We start from the raw sequence: 22,902 nt of genomic DNA, 5'->3' as shown, positions 1-22,902 counted from the left end.
TGAACAAAGTTTCTAGTCTAATTGCAATAGATATCTCTCATATATATATATATATAGCACAAACTTGGCTTTACCAAGAACTACATAGGACTATAGGATTTCAATTCCAACATTATAAATTAAAATCACTGAGAGAGAAATTCTTTGTAAAGTTAATGTAACTCTAAATAATGATTATAATCAAATTACTATGAATCTCTTTGGTGGACTTAAGAACATAGTATAATGTTCAATAAATATTAAATGATTGATTTTTAAATTAATAATGACCATCTTATCAATAATAATCATTTTGGGAATTGGGATTCACAAGAAGAAATTGATCAAAGTATGAAATTGTGCACTTTTTTTACTAAATTAAGATAAATTAAATAATATCAATATTTAATGGTGGAATATAGGATCACAGGAAACAGATATGAAAGCTACTACTCACTAGTAAGAGACCACAATGGAATTGTGAGCTACCCACTTATCTCTCCTACACAATTCTAATAATATATGGTAGCAGTGCAAATTTCATTTCACTTAAAACAATGGTGATTGCATGTTAAAAAATTTTTAAAAAATCCAGTAACACATAAATGCCATAACAAAATCTGATTATCATCTGAGATAACCATTCAGAATAGATCTTGTCCTAATAGAAGACCTTGGAATGCTCAGTTGCATAAATTAACAAATTGGTAAAAGCAAGGGTTCCTTTCAGGGACATTTCCTTGTCTTTTCCAGCTTCTGGATTCACCCTGGATTCTCTCCCTGACTTTTGTCCCTTTCCTAGATCTGTAGAGCAATCAATAGTGGGATGGTCCTTTTCATATCACTTTTATCTCTTAACTTTCTTCTTTCACATTTAGGAATCTTTGGATTACATTAGACTCACATAAGCAATACAAAATAATCTCCCTAATTTGAAGTCAGTTTATTAGCAACTTGAATTGCATATATAATTTAAAATCTCCCATCCATATAACCTAACATGTTTATAATTTCTGGACTGTAGCATATGAACATATTTCAGAAGCCATTCTCTCATTTTCTGCCCACCTTAACTACCCTTTGCTACACAATTTCCAACACAAATTGAATTTGAGTTGTTAAATTCAAATGTACCTTTGTGTTTAATTTTATAGATTGTGAAAAGTGTTTGTACCTAACTAAACTGTGACCTGAAATACATTACACATAATTGGGAGGTCAAAGAAACCAAGGTTTCACAAAGAAGCATTTTATTTTTTAACTGGATATAAAATGTATTTAACACACATACATACACATAACACAAACACACATTTATGTGTTCTCAAAACCAGACAGACCAGACTTATTTGCATGTTTTATTTGAATATAGATATTACAAAACAAAAATCTGTAGTTACTATCAAAATATTTTTTTGCTAAATTTGGTTTACTTTTTAATGTTTTGTTTGGAAGCATTAGAATCCTGCAATCCAAAAAATTCATATACTGATATAGTTAGTGTTGGAATCTGTCATCTACTTGTGGACATAATACTGTGGGCATAACTGCCGACCTTCCATAGCAAGCTGACCTGAATGTTAAGGGTGATCCAATTAAGTCCTAGGAAAATAGGCCATGAATGTGGTGTTATTAGCTTTGAGATAATGATGAAAGTTTTAAAAATGAGCTGGATAATTTCAAAATCATGATTTTTGAACTTAAAATTTGGTCACATTATAAATACACTCTTATTTACAAATTCTTATATATAAGACATATTTATACTTGATTACTCATTTTTTATTGTTAGGATTAAATTCCTTCCCTACAATTTAATTATTTTAAGTAATGTATAGCAAACTATAACAATGTTGTCAAGTGATTTGAATCAATGAAAATATAGTTCCTCAAAAAAGAAACTCCATTGAACAGGTCGTTTGTTGTGATTTGTTTTTTCAATAGCACAATTCACAAAAACCTGGAATAAACAGAAATTAACTTAATACTTACTTTAATCAGCATTAGAGATATTTGAATTTGAATACTTAAGCAAGTACCAACATAGAAACACTCCCTTTTAAAAATGAAAATAAATATGCTTATCACTTGAAACTATTTAAACTCTTATTTTTAAATTTATATTATTTTCTACAGAGAAAATATTCCTGTTTTCTTAATCATATCAATTACAAGTCAACTAGAAAATTATATTGTGTTGTGCCCTCCACTATGTTATATCCTTCATTTCTTTTCTGTCTTATTTATACTAAAAAATGATAGAACTGATCATTTTCCCCAAAATAAAATTGTACCTCTGTGTCTCTACCATGTAGATATGACTTTTTTTAAAGTACTATTTTTTAGTTGTAGATTGACACAATACCTTTCCTTTTTAAAAATTTTATTTATTTTTATTTTTACAGACTGAATTTTGATTCATTATACACAAATGAGGTACAACTTTTCATTTCTATGGTTGTACACGATGTAGATGCACACCACTCATGTAATCATACATGGTACATAGGGTAATGATGTTTGTCTCATTCCACTTTATTTATTTTTAAGTGCTTAGGATAAAACCCAGTTCTTCACACATGAGGTGCAAGCACTCTACCACTGAGCTACAACCCCAGCCCCAGATATGCCTTTTACATGATGCCATCTAGTTTACCTAAGAGAAATATTTGGCTTGGTTTTATAGTGTGAATTCGCTTTGTTGAAAGATATCAGATCAGTTCCATTCAGATCTATTGTGCAATTAATATATATCAGTTCCAATAGTATCCAAATGCTATATCTTGTTTAGATCCAAATACATTAACCACATTGAACTATTTACAGTTATTTCTTATTATTTAATGAATAATGTCAACATAATTACATTTTTAAACTATTTAAGTATATTAAATAAAATATGAGAAATACTTTATGAATCAATTTATTTAAAGCTTGTAGTTGAAAAATCAATTTACATTCCTTTGCCACTTTTGATAGATGACATAATTTTGCAATTTGAATTATAGCTTTGTAAGCCTCTTATTGCACCTTTACATTTCTCGCAAATTAAACCTGAAATAATGACAAAGAAAGGTGCACAAAAGAAAAAGAAGGGAAAATAAAATTAGACAAAATGCCCATAATTCAGAATTTATTTAAACTATGCAAACGATATAAATTTACCAACATTTGCATTGTAGTTTGCAAGTATTAGAAGGTGCCTTATATTTTAATTCTATGTGAAGTCATCTAACACATTAGAAGAATCCACAGTACAGAAATGATGAATTGTCATTATTCCAGACAGGATCCTATGATATAAACTAGTCTTAATGAAGTTTACCAACAACTAATGCTACACACACACACACACACACATACACAAACACACACACACAACTTGTTAATAAATATGATTAATGATAGAAACATGCTCTTTTAATAAACCTGAATGTAAATCAAAATGTGAAACTAAAGATTATCAAATTAAGGCAGCTCAGAAAGTCTTCTCACCTGTGAACAGGATATAAAAAATTCAGGAAATCTTATAACTTTTTCCTTTTAGGATGGTGTCCTAGAACTGATAGTTTTGATTGGTCTTCGGCCACCCATTAATAAGGGAGACTGGGGATTGCAGGCTGTCAACTACACAGAGTCTTGCCTCAGGAATGCTGCTGGGTCTGCTGTTTGAGTCCTATTTGCAAGAAGTATGTTGAGGCCACTTGAAAGAACAGAGTGGGACTTCACTAGGTTACAGAATACATTTTGTGAAATGTTTGGTGACTTGTTGTCAATTTATATTAAATAAATATCTGTATGAGGTGCACAAGTTGGTCTGAGACTTGCTTTCATATTGAGGTTGTGGAACAGAGCAGCTAACATTTTCTTGATCCTATTTTTGACATCTAATGCTACTAATATCTATAAATATAGCCTTACATTTTGCAAAATTGAGTTGATTTAAATCAGTAAACAAAAGAAATTCAATCACTTATTGGTAGACTTATTGAAAGAAATCAAATATCTTAATAATAGTTGCAGAAGTCTGTATTTATAAAGCATGACAGGTAAAGTTAGCAAATAATCATCTTTCTCTGGGGCAGGACCTAAGAATTTTTTAAATGTAAAAATTCAAGCATAAATATCCAAATGTATTAAATGGATGTTCTTTCCCTCCAAATTGGCTGCTTCAACTTAATGGTCACACCAGGAAAAAAGCACAATTTTCTCAACATTATACATTTATCGGGATTTCTAAAAAAAATTCCTCATTTTTCACTTATATCTTGATAGTGTTATAATGATGCTATAATAATGATATAATACATAAATATATAAGCAGCATGTTTTTACTTACAAGTATTTGATCTCCTGCATTTGGGTTTTATTTCTCTAAAGATTATTCAGTTCTTGTAGCTTATATCAAGTTTCCTTCTAGCTCTCCTTAAGGCTTTACCTATCTGAAAGAGAGTTTTAATTTGGTCTCATTAAAACATTTAATATGATGTTGAGAGATACAGAATGCCTCTGTATACTGAACCTTTCTCAAACTTATCCTTTATGATCCTTATATGTCTCACATTTCTTATTCCCTAACATTACGTGTCCTTATTTACATAGAAATTGGTTTTGCAAATTAAAAATATTGTATCTTAAATCCATTCATTTCATAGTTTGAATAACGCACCCAATCATTCCCTGCCTAATTAAAGTGAAAAAGTCAGCTTACAATATTCAAACAAATAAAGGACATTTAAAAAACAATAAAAGAACCCAAGGATAGCTTTAAATTTGTTACTTTACCTCAAGTTGCACCTTTCCTCACAATGTTGCAATGGAGGAAACAAAGAGGCCGAGATAACTATCTTCACTTGTTTAATTCAGTCAAAATTGCCATATGAAATTTCTCCTGTGTTTTCAGCTTTCTACTACTTTAAGAGGACACCAAAAAATATTTTATCAAAAACACATTTACTATGCATGAGTTCAAAAGTTTAGCCATCCATTAGATTTTAAAATGTATTTTAAATGAAATATTTCCTTACTAATGATCATGATGATCACTGAGTAATATCAATGTTAAAAAATTAAAATGTTAATATTTATAGGAAATATCTGCTTTATTTTACTTTCTATGAATGCATTAAAATCAATATTCTTATGACCTTAATTTAAATCTTTGAATTGATACAATCATATGAGCATGTATACTTCTCATATACATATGTGTAATCACACATGGAACATGAAACCACTGCTTCCCTCAGGCAGTGAGAAGATACACATAGAGATCTCAGCCCATCAGCTCTATTCATCACATGTGTAATGTATATGATTACATACGGGAAGATACACTTACTTTTCTAAAAATAAATTTAAAATTGCTTCATTGAGCTTTTGAAAGAAATGGTTTTGCTATATCTTTTTTGTCAAATGATCTTTTATTCTAAAATTTGGGGTTAAAAGTGTGGATTAGCTTTCTATTGTTGCCACAAAAAGTCATGATTAATTTAGAAGCTTAAATCAGCACAAATTTACTATACCATGGACCCATAGGCTCAAAATTCATATGAACTCTGTTGGTTTTTTTTTTTTTTTTTTTTTTTTTTTTTTGGTCATAAGACCAAAATCATCTGTGCTTCTTGGTATTATCTTGACACACTGAGGGCAAATATATTTCCAAGTTCATTCAGGTTGTTGGAAGAATGCACATCCTTCCAGTTTTAGAATCAGGATCCCTTTCCTTGCTGGGTACCTGCTTTGAGCTTTCCTCACCTCCATAAGGTCACCCACAATCTCAAGTCACCTTGTCCCTTCCAGTTACAAATGACCCCAACTTGATTCTCTGTGACTTTTCTCTTTGCTACTTCTCTTTGTTTGTAGGGTTTATGTAATTAGATAGGACCTACCTGCAGCACTCAGTATAATCTCCCCATGTTAGGGTTCCAGTCATGTGAAAAAGTTCATTGTTTTCCTGTGATGTATTTTATTCACTGGTTCTCAAGATTAATGCATGAACAACTTTGGGGAGGAGGTAGCATAATTCTATGTATGTCAGCAAACTTAACAAATACTTTTAAAATATACTTTGAAATGGTACTCTTTGAGATAGATTTTTATTTTAAGGTTCTTTTTATTCTATTTTGATATGTTTGGGCTTTAATGTGACTTAAGATTTTATATCAAACTGATGCATCATTGACATGTTTTTTGTACTTTTGCAATAATTAATATTTTGAGCATTCTTTTGAAAATGAAATTATTTTTCAGAAACTATTCAAATAAATTATTAATTTAACATAATTGTAGAAGTAATTTCAAAATTCTCATGTCAAGGAATTCTTAGAATAAAATGAAGATAAAATTATTGTACACTGAGAACCACCTTTATATCATTTCCCCCATATACATTATTTTAGAAGAACATTTAAATTAATATTGTGTAAGGAATCTCAGTTTTAGCTTCATGTAACTTCATTCTCTTCATTGTTCTAGACTATCCTTTCCTGCTTCAATTTTCTACAGTTTTTATGTGTGAGTGTTAATCCTTTATTTCCTATGTAACAAAACACCCTTATTTTTTTTAAATCTCTAGTTTCCTATGAAACAAATGCTTTAAGGTACTGGAAGAGAAATAGCAAAACTGTCTGCCTAAGAAACAGGCCAAATTCCACTGCCTAGGAATCAGAGAAACAATTACAAAATTTCTGTTATACAAGAAAAAGCCAGACAAATTCCTAAGCAAGATTCCATTTTACAGTAATAACAGATGTATCACTAGGGGAAGACTGTATTTCAAAAGACCCAATTCATGCTAAGATATTTGGCTAAAACAGAGATCATAAGAAATACTTTGACCTCTTTCTTTTACTCCTTATCTCATATTTCTGGGCAAAACTTTCAATTCAATGTTGAGTAGCAATGGACAAAGTAGCAGGTTGAGGTATTCTCCCTCTATTTTTAATTCCCTCCCTCCCTCCCTCCCTCCTTTCCTTCTTTCCTTCCTTCCTTCCTTCCTTCCTTCCTTCCTTCCTTCCTTCCTTCCTTCCTTCCTTCCTTCCTTCCTTCCTTCCTTCCTTCCTTCCTTCCTTCCTTCCTTCCTTCCTTCCTTCCTTCCTTCTTCCTTCCTTCCTCTTTCTTTCTTAGTTGTAGATGGACACAATATCTGTATTTCATTTATTTTTATGCAGTGCTGAGGATCAAACGCAGGGCTTCACATGTGCTAGGCAAGCACTCTACCACTGAGCTACAACCCTAGTCCCCTATTTTTAGTTCTTTTTAGCAGTTTATCACATAAAGGTGCTTGATTTTGTCAAATGCTTTTGCTGAACAACTAAAAATGATGGTGTATTTTCCACCTTCCTTCTTTTAAAGGGATGTATTACGATGGTTGATTTCCTTAGTTTAATCGCTCTGGCATTCTTTGGATGAATCCCACTTTACCATCATGAATAATCCTTGTAATATGCTTTTGGATCAATTTTCTAACACTGCTTTGAGAGTTTTTGTATCTGTATTATTAGGAGTGTTGGTCTGTGGGAGGTTTTTTTATTACTGATTAAATTTTCTTATTTTTACATCTCAATTGAAACATTTCTCTTCTTGAATTGGCTTAAGTAATTTGCATGTTCCAAGAAACTTGTCCATTTCTTTTATACTATCTAATTTTTTGGTATGCTATTATTTATGGTGTTCTATTAAAATTTTTTTATCTCTATAAAATCAATAGTAATTCTCCATTTTTATTTCTGATTTTATCTATTTGTATATTCTCTGCTTTTTATGTCAGCCTACTTCGAATTTGTCATTTTTTATCATTTGAAGGAAAAACTATTAATTTTATTGATTTTTTGCTTTTGTTTTTTGTTTTTGGATTTTTTGTCTTGTTTTGCTGAAGATTAAACCCAGGGTCTGCTCATACTGTTGCAAGCACTGTACCACTGAACTGCATCCCCAGTCCCTATTTACTTTCTTAAGTTCTTTTTCCACTATTTTTAATCTCTTCTGTAATCTTGATTTCGTTCCTTCTGATTGGTTTTGGTTTGATCTTCACTTGTAGCTCAATGAAATAGGATATCTCTTTTCTTTTTAAATGTAGACTTACACAGTAAATTTCCCTCTGACTTATGCTTCAAATGCATTGCATATGATTTCCTAGATTGTATTTTCCTTTTCGTTTCTCTGTAAATATTCTGAAATTTCTCTTGTTATTTCTTCTTTAAGTCATTGGTTTCTTAATTATATGATATTTATTTTCTACTTATTTCTGAATTGTTCACTTTTCCTTCCCTTGTTGATTTCTAACTTCATCTCCTTGTGGTAGAAGGCACTTGGTGAGGTTTGTTTTCATAAATCTACTTCTTTCCTGGACCTTCTCCCCCTGGGATTAGTCCATGCACACTCCAGAACATGTATTGTATTCTTCTTGGGTAGTGCTCTGAATAAGTCCACAAATCAAATTAGACCTGTACTCTATTTTCTTATTTATCTTCTATGGATTTACCTTTTAGTTAAAGTATAGTATTGAACTCAATTATTACTATAAAATTATCACTTTCTTCTGTTCTATCAGTATTTATTTCACATATTTTGAGTCTTCTGTATACATACACATATTTACAATTTTATGATTTTTTCTTTACTAAAACTTTTCATTAACTTTTATTTTGATATATATTTCAGTGTAGATGTATTTTGAAGTTACTTTAAAATCTCTAGTTAAAATCTCTGTTTCTGTAATTGAATGCTAAATGATTATTTTTCTATTTTATGGAATACTTTGAGAAGTATTGGAATGAGCTCTTCCTTAAAGGTTTTGTAGAACTCGGCTGAGAACCCATCTGGTCCCGGACTTTTCTTTGTTGGTAGGCTTTTGATGACTTCTTCTATTTCAGTACTTGAAATGGGTCTATTTAAATTGTTTATGTCCTCCTCATTCAGTTTAGGCAATTCATATGTCTCTAGAAACCTGTTGATGTCTTCGAAATTTTCTACTTTGTTGGAGTATAGATTTTCAAAATAGCTTCTAATTATGTTTTGTATTTCCATCCTGTCTGTTGTGATATTTCCTTGTTCATTCCGAATTTTAGTGATTTGGGTTTTCTCTCGTCTTCTCTTTGTTAGTGTGGCTAAAGGTTTATCAATTTTGTTTATTTTTTCGAAGAACCAACTATTTATTTTGTCAATTTTTTGTACTGTTTCTTTTGTTTCAATTTCATTGATTTCAGCTCTGAGTTTAACTATTTCCTGTCTTCTACTACTTTTGGTGCTGTTCTGTTCTTCTTTTTCTAAGGCTTTGAGCTGTAGTGTTAGGTTGTTTATTTGTTGAGTTTTACTTCTTTTATTAAATGCGCTCCATGAAATAAATTTCCCTCTAAGTACTGCTTTCATAGTGTCCCAGAGATTTTGATATGATGTTTCTTTGTTCTCATTTACCTCTAAGAATTTTTTAATTTCCTTCCTAATATCTTCTGTTATCCATTCATCATATAATAGCATATTGTTTAATCTCCAGATGTTGGAATAGTTTCTGTGTTTTACTCTTTCATTTATTTCTAACTTCAATCCATTATGATCTGATAGGATACATGCTAGTGTCTCTATCTTCTTGTATTTGCTAACATTAGCTTTGTGGCATAATATATGGTCTATTTTAGAGAAGGATCCATGTGCTGCTGAGAAGAAAGTGTATTCACTCTTGGTTGGATGGAATATTCTATAAATGTCCGTTAAGTCTAAATTATTGATTGTGTTGTTGAGATCTATGGTTTCTTTGTTCAATTTTTGTCTAGAAGATCTGTCCAGTGGTGAGAGCGGCGTGTTAAAATCACCTAGTATTATTGTGTTGTGGTCTATTTGGTTTCTGAAATTGAGAAGGATTTGTTTGACATACATAGATGAGCCACTGTTTGGGGCATAGATGTTTATGATTGTTATATCTTGCTGATTTATGCTTCCCTTAAGCAGTATGAAATGACCTTCTTTATCCCTTCTGACTAACTTTGGCTTGAAGTCCACATTATCGGAAATGAGGATGGATACTCCAGCTTTTTTGCTGAGTCCATGTGCATGGTATGTTTTTCCCCATCCTTTCACCTTTAATCTATGGGTATCTTTTTCTATGAGGTGAGTCTCTTGCAGGCAACATATTGTTGGATCTTTCTTTTTAATCCAGTCTGCCAGTCTATGTCTTTTGATTGATGAATTCAGGCCATTAACATTCAGGGTTATTATAGAGAAATGATTTGGTTTCCCGGTCATTTGGTTCATTTTTAAAATTTTGTTTATTTATTTGTTTGACACAACTTGTTTCCTCCTTTATTTGACAATTCCTTTAGGATAATTCCTCCCTTTGCTGATTTGCTTCTTTGTTTTTCATCTCTTCCTCATGGAATATTTTGTTGAGAATGTTCTGTAATGCTGGCTTTCTTTTTGTAAATTCTTTTAGCTTTTGTTTATCATGGAAGGATTTTATTTCATCGTCAAATTTGAAGGTAAGTTTTGCTGGGTATAAGATTCTTGGTTGGCATCCATTTTCTTTCAGGGCTTGAAAAATGTTGTTCCAGGACCTTCTAGCTTTTAGGGTCTGGATTGAAAAATCTGCTGATATGCGTATTGGTTTCCCCCTGAATGTAATTTGGTTCTTTTCTCTCACAGCCTTTAAAATTCTGCTTTATTTTGTATGTTAGGTATTTTCATTATAATGTGCCTTGGTGTGGGTCTGTTGTAATTTTGTGTATTTGGAGTCCTGTAAGCCTCTTGAACTTGATTTTCCATTTCATTCTTCAGATTTGGGAAATTTTCTGATATTATTTCATTGAATAGGTTGTTCATTCCTTTGGCTTGTTTCTCTTGGCCTTCCTCAATCCCAATAATTCTTAAATTTGGCCTTTTCATGATATCCCATAGTTCTTGTAGATTCTGTTCATGATTTCTTACCATCTTCTCTGTTTGTTCAACTTTGTTTTCAAGGTTAAATATTTTGTCTTCAATGTCTGAGGTTCTGTCTTCCAGGTGTTCTATCCTATTGGATATGCTTTCTATGGAGTTCTTAATTTGGTTTATTGTTTCCTTCATGTCAAGGATTTCTGTTTGGTTTTTTTTCAATATCTCTAACTCTTTATTGAAATGATCTTTTGCTTCCTGTATTTGCTCTTTTAACTGTCGATTGGTGCGATCATTCAATGCTTGCATTTGCTCTTTCATCTCATCGTTTGCTTCTCTGATCATTTTAATTATGTACATTCTGAACTCCTTTTCTGTCATTTCTTCTGCCATGCTGTCATTGGGTTTTATTGATGTAACATCTAGATTTGTTTGTAGCATTTTCTTTCCTTGTTTTCTCATATTGTTCAGATATCAGTGGACCGCTGAGATATTGCAGATTTCCTCTGTTGATTTACAATGTCCCTGAAGATTTCTATATATATCCCCTCTTAGCCTTCAGTAGGCTGAAGTCTTGGAGGAAGTTGATAATGAGGTGCTCCACAAGGAAGCTGCCTCTCTAGGAGTGGTGGCCTTCAGGTGGGGTATAATCCCTGCTAGTGGGCAGAGGTGCCTCCACTTGTTGACCAATGGTCATCCAAAGGGGACCTAGGCTGTGGGCTGAGGCAAGGCCTGTTTGGGCCTGTGTCTCTGGTTTTACCGTCCTTGTGGGGAAACCTCACCAGGCAGGGAAGACTCACCCAGTGGGGAGGTCTCGCTGGTCAGTTTCCTCCTAGAGGTTCCCCTCAATTTACAGCTACTGCCTGGGCTGGGCTGCCTTCCTCTGCAAAGTTTCCAGGGGCCCGGCCCTACCTCCTGGGCCTGGGAGCCTCACCCTTCTCAGATGAATCTCCTTAGGCTGCCCCTCCTCAGAGAATTTGCCCATAGGCCTGGAACCTTCGCTCCGCCCTAAGCCTGTCTCTGTGCGGCTCTTCCACCCAGAAGCCTCCTAGATCCTGGGACCCTGTTCTGCACCTAATCGCCTGGCTACGTGGCCCCTCCTCTGAGCAGCCACCTGTGGCCCCGAACAATCGCTCTGAGTCCCAGAGACCCGCCACAGGCCTCTTCCTCCAGACAGCCGCCCAGTATGCCGGTGCGGTCACTAGGAGTCCAAGAAACTCACTTCATGCCTCCTCCTCCCACCAACCACCCGTAGCCCGGGGCAATCAATCACTCCGAGTCGAAGTGACCCTCCCCGTTCCTCCTCCTTCTCCAGATAACCCCCCGGGTGTTCAGGAGCAGTCCCTCTGAGTGGCTCTGAATCCACGTGACCCACTGCACGGGTCCTCTGGGCACCGCCCGGAGCTCTGGTGCGGCCACTCAAGACCAAGCGTCCCACCACGCTTCTCCTCCAGGCAGCCCCCCTGTGTTCAGGAGCTGTCACTTTAAGACCAAACAACTCACCACTCGCCTTCTCCTCTGAGCAGCCGCCTGGAGCGCTAATGCAGTCACTGCGAGTCCAAAGGACCCGCCGCGCTCCTTCTCCTCCTTCTCCTACTCCTCCGGGCAGGCCCCAGGGTTCAGAAGTGGTCAGAGTCCAAACAGCTCGCCACGCAGCCCCTTCTCTGGCAACCGCCTGTAGCTCTGGTGTAGTCACCCGAATCCAAGCGGCCGCTCCTCTTCCTCCTCGTCCTCAGGGCAGGCCCCGGGGTTCAGAAGCGTCGTTCTGATTCCAAACAGCTCGCCGCGCAGCTTCTCCTCTGGCAACCGCCTGCAGCTCTGGTGCAGTCTCTCCGAATCCAAGTGGCCACGCTCCTCTCCTCCTCCTCAGGGCAGGCCCTGGTGTCCTGAGTCCACACAGTTCTCCCCGCCTCTCCTCCCCCGGGCAGCCGCCGGAGCCCCAGTGGCTGCTCCGAGTCCCAGCGCTGACTCGAGCGGCCTCCTCTACGGCGCTCCCAGCTGTCCGAGTTCACTGCTCCAGCGGGGGGAGGGGCGTCTCGCCGGCAGTTCTACTTCACAAAGTTTCCTGCGTTCCGGGATCCCCGTCCCATCCGGGATGCCCCCCCAGGGGGTGAGAGTCACCCGGCTACTTTGAGTTGGTCCCAAGCGTCCCAATATCTCCTCTCTTGAATCCTGAGTCCTGGAGCAACACGAAATGCAGCTACCCTCTAGGCCGCCATCTTGAAAACCCTCAATGATTATTTTTCTGTAATGAGAAAATGTGAGGGAAAATATCACAAAAGGGTGGTGAATATCATCATATATAAAAAACCAAGAATGTACTGGAATTACAGGACTTAGAACTTACAGGACTTTCAAATTGCCTAGCACTTCAAAGTCATGGTCATGCAACAAGTTACTTTGTAAAATTCAGTTCATGTTTACAACACAAATCGATTTTTATGTGGAAAATAATGCTTCTTGATCAAGCAAAAAACAAAAAAAAACCCAAACTTTTTGATTTAAATCTACGTTGCTTTATATTAATATAGTCACCAGGTGTTCCTTATTATTCTACAGAATATATTGTTCTATTCGGTAGTATTCAGTCTGCATATGATGTTAGATCTGAGTAGTCTATAAGTAGCATATAATTAAATCATGTTTTGTTATTTGTTGTACCTTTTGATAGATAAATTTAATGAATTTATATTTACTTTATCACAATTACTATATCTTATTAAAATTATTATTGCAATATGGATAGGGATTTATATTTTCCATTTTATTGTTTCCTTTATATCTTATAACTTGTTTGACCTTGATTTGCTTCATTGCTATTTTTCTTTATGTAAAGTTAGTGTTTTAGTAATAAATTTTTATTTCCTTCTTATTTGCCTTTTTAAAAATATTCTATACATAATTTCTCTGATATTACCATGGGAAATATATATAACATCTAAAATTATAACAATCTTTTTCACTGAGACAAACTGAACTTCAGTTTTACAAAATTAACTTCAATCCTTTATAACTCCATCCTTCCCCACTTTCTTATTGATGTCACAAATTACATCTTTATACATTATGCTCATTAACATGGAATTATAATTTTTATGTTTGTATCTTATTTTATGTAGAAAATTATAAAATGAGGTCAAAAAACAAAATTCCCATAGTTCTTTACATTGACCCATCCTGTTTACTCAACTTTACTGAAAAAAAATTTCATTTGCCTTGGAGTCATTGTCTAGCTTCTATCACGTAAACTTGAAGGTCCCAGAGCATGTCACAATGGGAAGACCTAGTAAAAATGTATTGCCATTATTATCTACATAATTGTAAATATTAATTTTGTTTTGCTTATATTCATTTTTGTGCTAGGGAAATTACTCAGGTCCTTCTTATCTCTTAGAAAAAAATTATATTATACTAGATGCAAAATATGACAGTAGCATTCAGTGCTTATTTTCAAAAGAACGAATTAATTTTTCTTACTCAAGAAATTCGTCTGGCTTTCTAACATGAAAAAGTAAACAATTTAGATTGTCAATAAGAATTTTAGGTATAAAATAAAGAAAATGAAAGACACCAAAAAACCATGAGGCATCTGGTAATTTAAGAAAAAATACGTTTTATATACTGTATACCATTCTCAATCTAATTTCTTTTCACTACTTTTCACAGTTAAAAGTATCTTTGTATGCTTTCAACATCACCTTCTTTGTTATATCGTTTTATTCCCAGAAAATTTTTGTATGAGAAAACAGATTTATTTTTTTCTCATAAGAATCACAATAATAGCAGAGATGGTACATTATGTTTTATAATAATGTGTCATCTCAATGCTACAGGGAGTCCTTGAACACATGCTGCCCATATGCCCCCAAAAATTTACCCTGTGCACATCCTTCTTAATGACTAACTGACTAAATAAATTCTCTCAAGACACGTCCCATCATAATGCTGATCAGCTATGGTTCATTTATTGTTATATAATTGCAAAGGATGTTTATCCTTTCTTGCCCTTTTATGCTGCACAAGCTGTTGTAATGTTCTGGGTCACAAATAGGATGAAACTGTGACTAAGCTCTTCTGTGAGTGCTCCATGGCTTGATACTCTGCAGAAACCCAAGCAGAGAGTAATGTGTCTCCCAGTTTATATATCTTAATGCCAAAATATAAGCAGAGTTTATTGAGTTCATAAAGAGTGATTTATGCTCTTCAAAGTGCCTTACAAATGATTTGCTTTCTTCTCTACTTTATATAATTATACATACGATTTCAATGAATTAAGAAAAAAATCATTTAGAATTTTCCAATATATTATTCTTATTTAGAAACTATATAAACTGAAGATTTAAATCACATAAATACATGTATGTGCCTGAACAGATTATAAACACATTTCAACTGATTACTAACTTCTCAAATGAAAAATCTGGAGGTGCTTTATATTACATAAAATAAGGTCTTTAGTAAACTTCAAGTGAAGCATGTATTCCCACTTGATTAAAATTTTAGAGACAAAGTCTTTGTAAATCATGGTTGCTAAGTTTTTGAATTATTTGTTTTCCATATTTACTGGTGCAGCTGTGTTAAATCCAAAGGTAATTCAGCTTTTATTTGGGGAAATTGACATCAGCTTTATAGATGCTAGTATATTAAAAGAAAGCAAGTTTTTAGCCTTTATCCCAAATATATGATAGTTACCTCTCTTATCATAATCATTGGTTTCTCATAAGATGGAGATTTCAACCTGATCCACAGATACTACCTATGCCTAAGTGTACCTTCAACTCAGAAAAATGCAAATATGATATGATTTTCTTTTTCTCCAAACCACGCTAAATTAGTACCATGTAAACCTCTTTTAAATCTTTGAGATTCTTGGAATATTATATAACTTTCTCTTTATTGCTTTTAAATTTAAAGTCCATATTTTATCATTGCATTTATGTCTTTTATTTGAATTCTCCATGGAATGGAAAGGTGTTATCTCCAAAACTTGAAGTGAGGAAGATGAATGACTTCCTTTTTCACCACTTAGTTGTATCATTCCTCTGGAGTGATGATAAGTGATATAATTTGATTCAGAAATTCCTGCTGCTTCCTTTTTCAAGATCTTATTTCTCTGAGAAGTTTGAAAAATAAAAGTATTTAAAACAGGGAAATCTTTGAGTTAATAAACTCTTTATGGTTATAGACATTCTTAGTTGATTGTCCCTCAAATTCTGGCTTATTTTGGCATCTATTTGCTCAGGGTGTTGGATAACCATAAGTGGCTCTTTTGTTGATACATGCTTTTAAAATTAATCAACTCTGGAGGGCATTCAAGAAAACTACTGTCTAATGTTAGACATCTATCACTGAAAGGAACTCTTCCTCTATGATTCTGCCTCAAGAAATTTTCCCTAGAATCTCTGATGCTAGTGTTCTTTCTCTCACTCTTTCTCTGAATGACAAAGATGGTTCAATATCAGGTACTTTACAAAAGGAAAGATTGCAGGGCATTTTACAATCAGGCAATATTCCCCTCGATTCCCAAATAGCCATAATATTTCATTGATACATGAATGAGATATCAGTTTGGATATATTATATATATACACATACATTATATATATATACATATATTATATATATTGCACAGGAATTTTGATTCATAGACTTTTTTCTTCACATTTTATAATGCAATTTCAGTATCAATTAATTTCCCATTATTAAAACATAAAATATCAGCTTTTCTTTATTTCTCAAAGTATTATTTTTGATGTAAATATGTGGAAAGTATCTTCCCTTTTGAGTTCAAATTATATACACTTATATATGTGCACACACACACAATCTCTATATACCAGAATTCACTTTTATTTTGTGTCTTAATTTTAATCCTACTTAACTCTCGTTTTGCCATTTCAGTATATAACTCCAATTGGCTATTCAACCTAGGAATATTTACATCTATTTTTATTTATTAATTGAATCTTCTTTGTATATATACCTCAATCAGTTATTCATACATAATAGGTATGAATTAATCAGGTACATAATAGAAACCCAAAATGTGTTAACATTACACAAGTAGGTTTCGCTTTTAGAATTTTGGGTTTTTTGTTTGTGTTTTGTTTTGTTCTGTATTGGAAGATTATATTTTTATTCGATTCAGGGTATAAAAGGTGCAACTTTCAGCACTGTTCATTTAATTTGTCAGTTTATAATTTTAATATAAACACGCTCACACAAAGACATACTTTACTTATCAATGTAGCTTGCTTAGCAAGTGCCTACGTGTAAAAACTAAACTAAATATGCCTTTAGTTAAACATGTATTGTCTGAAATTTAGTTTTTTTTAATGTATAATAGAAAATTAAAGGATTTTTTTTTTCACAAAATAGTATATTACTTAATGCAGCCATTTATGCTTTTTGGCACTCTATAAATGTCATGTCTAATTGTTATAAAACTTACTGTCTGCTTAAATGCTATTATTTAGTATAATTTCAAATTGTTTTTCTATAACTGAACATATTTTAACATTTGTTTCATATCAATTTTTTTACGAGGAACTGTTATAAAATATGAACAACATAAATTCCCTATCATTACAAGTCTATTTCTAGACAATTTGCACTTAAGCAAATATTATTTTCTGAATAATACTTAGAATATTTCTACCATTTATAAAAATTCACATTATTTTGATTCAAAATGTGATATCAGTACATAAAGATTATTTTAGGAAACATTTTTGTAAAAAATGAAAATTGTGAGGTTCAAAAACATCAAATTTTTCTTCTTATATTTTAATCATCATGAATGTTCCAATTATGATTTCTCTTCAGTAATTCCAGTTATTTATAGGCTGAATCATATTTCTGTTCTCAGCAAATTAATCCATATGTTGCCTTTTTTTATCTATCTCTTTTTCTTTTTTCTTTTACTATTTTATCTCAGGATAGAAATAATAATTTGTAATTTTTTACTGCAACAATTTTGCCATTTAATGTATATAGGTCAGATTTTTATTTCTGCTTCTCAATTGATAATTTTAATGGTTATTTGTATAATTCTACTTTTGTATTTTTGCTTATTTTCCCATTTTATTGTACATTCTACATAATATTTATAAATTTTTATACTGCAATGTCATCAGTTTTATTTGTAAGTTTTGAATGTTCTGGTTTGTCTTACTGATTAATAATCTTTTCTATATCATGTCAAATTTGTGTTAATACTCACTACATAGATACAATTTTTAAACAAATTTAAAATGGGTACGAAGAATATACTGTGATTTTGTATTTCACTTTAGTCAATTACCAAAATATCTGAAGTCAGTTTTTCTTTAAACTGTTTAATTTCACATCTAAAAAAATTATATTCTGAAAACGTTCTCTAAACTCTATCTTACCAATCACCATATATTTCTAAGAATTTGAAAATATACTCCCACATGATCTAACAATCTCTATATGTATCTTAGTGATTGCATTAGTCCTTTTATTTTTCTTGTTAGCTTGCATCTTCTCACCTTATATTTATTCTTCTAAATCCAATGCCTATTCATCAATAACAGCATTTTAAACTTAAAGGAGATCTATACATTTAAGTAAATTGTTTCCAGAACATGAAAATGCAATTAAATAACTAATTGAAATTTATTTGTGCAAGTAGGTGAATTGCCATGTAGAGACAATCTTGTATGATAATATTCTACTTCATCCTGTGTTGAGTTGGTCTCCCATAATGAGCATCTCCCTCTGTGCATTTATCACTGAATCTCTCTGGTAATGTCTGAAATAAATGTGACCAGGTGTCATATTTCCCTTTCTGAAATAGGAAACTTGTACCGTTTATATTATCATGTAAACTTCATGAAATAGCATATTAAATATGATATAAATATTTTAATTGAAAAGTACACACATGGTTAGAAATATATAAATACCAAAATCTCAGAGATTATTTCCTTATTCACCTTCCCTGTTTTCCTACAGCCCCCCTGTTTTGTTGACTGATGAACATGACCAGAAGAATCTTATTTGTGCAACTACAGGCTATTACTACTTTCCTTTTTCAATTCTGCCTTGATTCCTAACATTATCAGTCTTAAAACTATTTAATTTCACATCTTAAAATCTAACAGAAACAAGATTGAAGATACCTCCAAGTTCCTGTTTGATCTGAGTCACACCTTCCCATATTGCAATGATATTGAAGCATTCCTATCATTTGTTAACAGTTGCCAGGTTATCTCTAGTTTCTCTATTCATTTGTGTTCCTTAGTCATTTCCTTCCCCCCATGTACCCTGTGAAAAAATCTCATTCTACTGGATCTTCCTTCAATAAGCTTCATATATTGTAACAAGCAAAATAGAGAAAACTGTGTTGCACATATGTATTAATAAATGTGCTCTCCCATTCCCTGCCACTACAACCACTATACCAACTTCAAGAGCATGAGCAGGTGTGTCTCATACTTCCCAGTATGCTTTGTCATTGGCCGCACTAGTCATACTTAGTTCAGTCTTCATGACATGTCCCTTGTATGACCACTTATAGATATTTAGTGATTCTTGTGGTGAAGTCTTATTGTACACCTACATATCTCAAATACAGAATAAAATGTTTAGAAAGTATTTGTTTTAATATTTTAGATTTAACTTGCAAATCAAAATTATAGTCATATGACATAACCAATTTCCAATCAGTCTGTGAATGTACAGAGAATGAATAATATGGAAACTCTAACATATTTCCTAAGAAAGCTTCAACTGGCTTCCAGTTATTCATTCATTTGTTTACCTATAGCTGTCTTCATTATTCTTTTCTTTAATTTCAAGCATTTCACTCGTCCTAGGACTATCAACTACACATTCTATAATTTTCTTCTTAATATCTTCCCTTTATTATTTATAAGTAACCCTAAAAATTAAAGCTGTCAGAACTCATTGTTTTTCTTTGTCTACAGACTCACACTATCCCACCTCAGGCAGATGTTAGACAGAGTAATATTTAGTTACCCCCCCTTCCCATCTTCTAATATTTTATTTATTCTATAAACATTTAATCTGATTTCTATACCCAAAAGCACACAGCATGAAATGCTTGTTGCCATCAGGTTAATATACTGTTACTGCCGTCCATTTCTATATTTTGCCACCTTGGACCATCATTCACTTCTTCCTGAGTTACATATGGTGATCATTTGGATTTTGTCAGTCCTTATACATCCAATTTGCTTCCTAATGCTATAGCTAGCTCCTCTCTTTGAAAGTTGTAGCCCTCTCTTCCTTTGCTTTCCTTTAAATATCTCTTCTACTCTTGAATCTTATTATTTTAACACCTGCCCTTTGGAGAGATCATCATTAAATACTGTCAGCATACCAGAAACATGAGACTTTACTGACATTTATTTCCTTCTTCCATCTCTGCAAACTAGATCAGTGTTGTCAAATTATCGGCATGAAAGGCCAACTCTCTTCCTGCACTACCACTTGACTATGTACCAATACTTTTTTAAAAGATTCAATAGCAAATTAATGATTTAAAAGATAAGAGTTTTTAAAGACATAAAATATGCATAAACATAAATTATTCAATATCACATACCTAAAATTATATCATAATGAAAATTAATATAATGAGGAAAATTACAAAACTGTAACTGATGACTGAAACTGTGCAGATACCCAGTATAGAAAATTTATGTATATTCATATTGTTCATTTGTCTGCTATTGTGAGTAAACAAAATATCATAAAATGGGATTCTCATATTATGTATGTATTTCTCATAAATCTATATGTCCCCTTTGAAAAATGTCCTTGTATTTACATACATTTACTAATTTTTATGAATGTAAAATTTATATCTAAATGAGTTAGTATGACATATGATCTTGATTAATGTTTATAAATGTATTTAATGTATGTTGAATTCATATATTGTTCACAAGGAATATAATATACAACAGGAAGCCACCCATGATTTGTATGTGAATCAAGTTTAGTTGAGCCATAAGGAGGATCTGGTCCCAGGAACTGCCTGAGTCATGTGGTTATCCTGTGTTGGTTCACCACAGAAGTTCAAATGCAAGCTCTGGATGTGGGAATGACCCACCAGAGCCAAGTGGCTTGCTTAACTCTACCCCTTATCCTGTTTTTCAAGGAAGAAGCTCCTGCCAGTACCCTTTTGATCTGCACCACTATAAATAAAGTAAGCTCAGGCTTCTTCCTTTGTTAGCGCCAGACCCTTATGGAGGGCACAATCGGTCATGTCCCTGCTTTTAGAATAATTCTGTCTTCTGTCATTATTTCTGATAAATAAATTTCATAGCTTTTATTTCATAGCCAGCCCATCCCTTCGACAGGAACCCTTTCCCTCAGCCACTGCCCAAGCAAAGAGAATATAATACTCGTCTCTTTTGTTGTAGTGACAAATTCTTATAGAACTGTAAGAAGCAAATAAAATACTGCTAACATTTCAGTAATCTCTAAATATTAATTTCAAAATTTTCCTCCCAAAATAAATGTATTTTTAAGATGTAAGAAAACATATTATTCCTATATGTCTGTCCAAATCCAATAATGTATCCTAGAAAATTATATTTGTTTAATAGTAATTTTTTTAAGTTCAAAATTCATAGTTTTTTAACCTACACATTTTCTTCTGGTGAAAATAAAATTTAAGATATTTTATTACATTTGTAAAGTATTTGTTTATAACTGATTACAGAAATACAATATAGGGATCATAACTATCTTTGCTATGTATTATTGACAAATTGCTTAACATACCATGAAATATTCATAGTATCACTGTTGTTTCAAGCTCATTTTCCCTTTGAATTTATCTGACATCAATAAACATGTTTCATTCCTTCCTTGTGAAAGATATTATGATATTTAAAATATTGAAGCTAATAGGTAGATAAGCAAATATGATTGTCCATTACTCAAAAACTTGGGGACCAAACTGATATTCTTGCAGACACAGAGTCATCTCACATTCTCATCAGGACTTCAATAATAACCACACCTCAGTTTACAGTAGCAATTTTTTATAAGTGGCTTCTATATTACTATGTAACAAGGAGAAATATTTGTAAGGTAATGCATTAATATTTCGTTTTGCTCTTACATTAGTAATTGAATTGTGTGGTTTAGTTGACTCTGTGTAGCATGTTATCTTGCTTTTGAAACAACTCATGGATCAATTAAAACCTAAATCTGGACACAAAGAGAATACATTACCACATAACACTTAAACTTCAGTTTGACAGTGAAATACTTTATGATTATTTTCATGTTAAAGAATCTGGTCTTCAAATTAAAAATATGAATAATTACTAATAAGCAAATACAGCAAGTTGTAAATAAAAAATAATCTATAAATGGGTCTTCCACATCATAGCCATTTCTGAAGATATAATTCTAATGAGTTATCAGGAGGTGATACAGGAACTACCTTCCTTTCTGCAAAATTGCCTAGTATTTTGAACAAACATCATGGACATTTTTCTTACGATATCTCCACAAATGCATAGGAATCTGTAATCTGCCTCTTCTTCACCTACTATCGACCTCCTTATCTAATCTCTTTAGTGTACTAGAATGCTGTCCTATACATTCACAAAACAATCATTTTACTTATATACTGCACATATACTTTCTCCATGTATTAGTCCCGTGCTTTTAATTTAATAGAACTCTTATGAATTTGATTTTTTTTTCTGATTTTGTTAAACAAATGATGCTTACATTTTGAAGGTTTTGTTTCATTAATTTGTATATATCTGTAAATATTGAACTATGTAGTCAGCAATTCACCATCCACTGAGGCTATAAAATCAAACTCAAGGTGTTCAAGATTGTTTTGAGGAGGCTGCCATTTCTTTCAAGTCATTCCATCAGCTTCTTTTACTTTTTACCTATTGAGGTACTGTGAAAACTGTATTTTCCTGGCAATACATAGTCAAGTTAGGCTTATCTATTATCAGAAGATAAAAATGCAATCTTTGTGACCTTTATTTAGCAAATGAAAGTGAACATAAGTGAAAAGCAGGCTTTGAT

This window comes from Sciurus vulgaris (assembly GCF_902686455.1).
Source record: "Sciurus vulgaris genome assembly, chromosome: 4".
Taxonomy (NCBI): domain Eukaryota; kingdom Metazoa; phylum Chordata; class Mammalia; order Rodentia; family Sciuridae; genus Sciurus; species Sciurus vulgaris.
The sequence above is the reverse complement of the archived record's forward strand: the minus strand, read 5'-3'. Positions refer to the sequence as shown.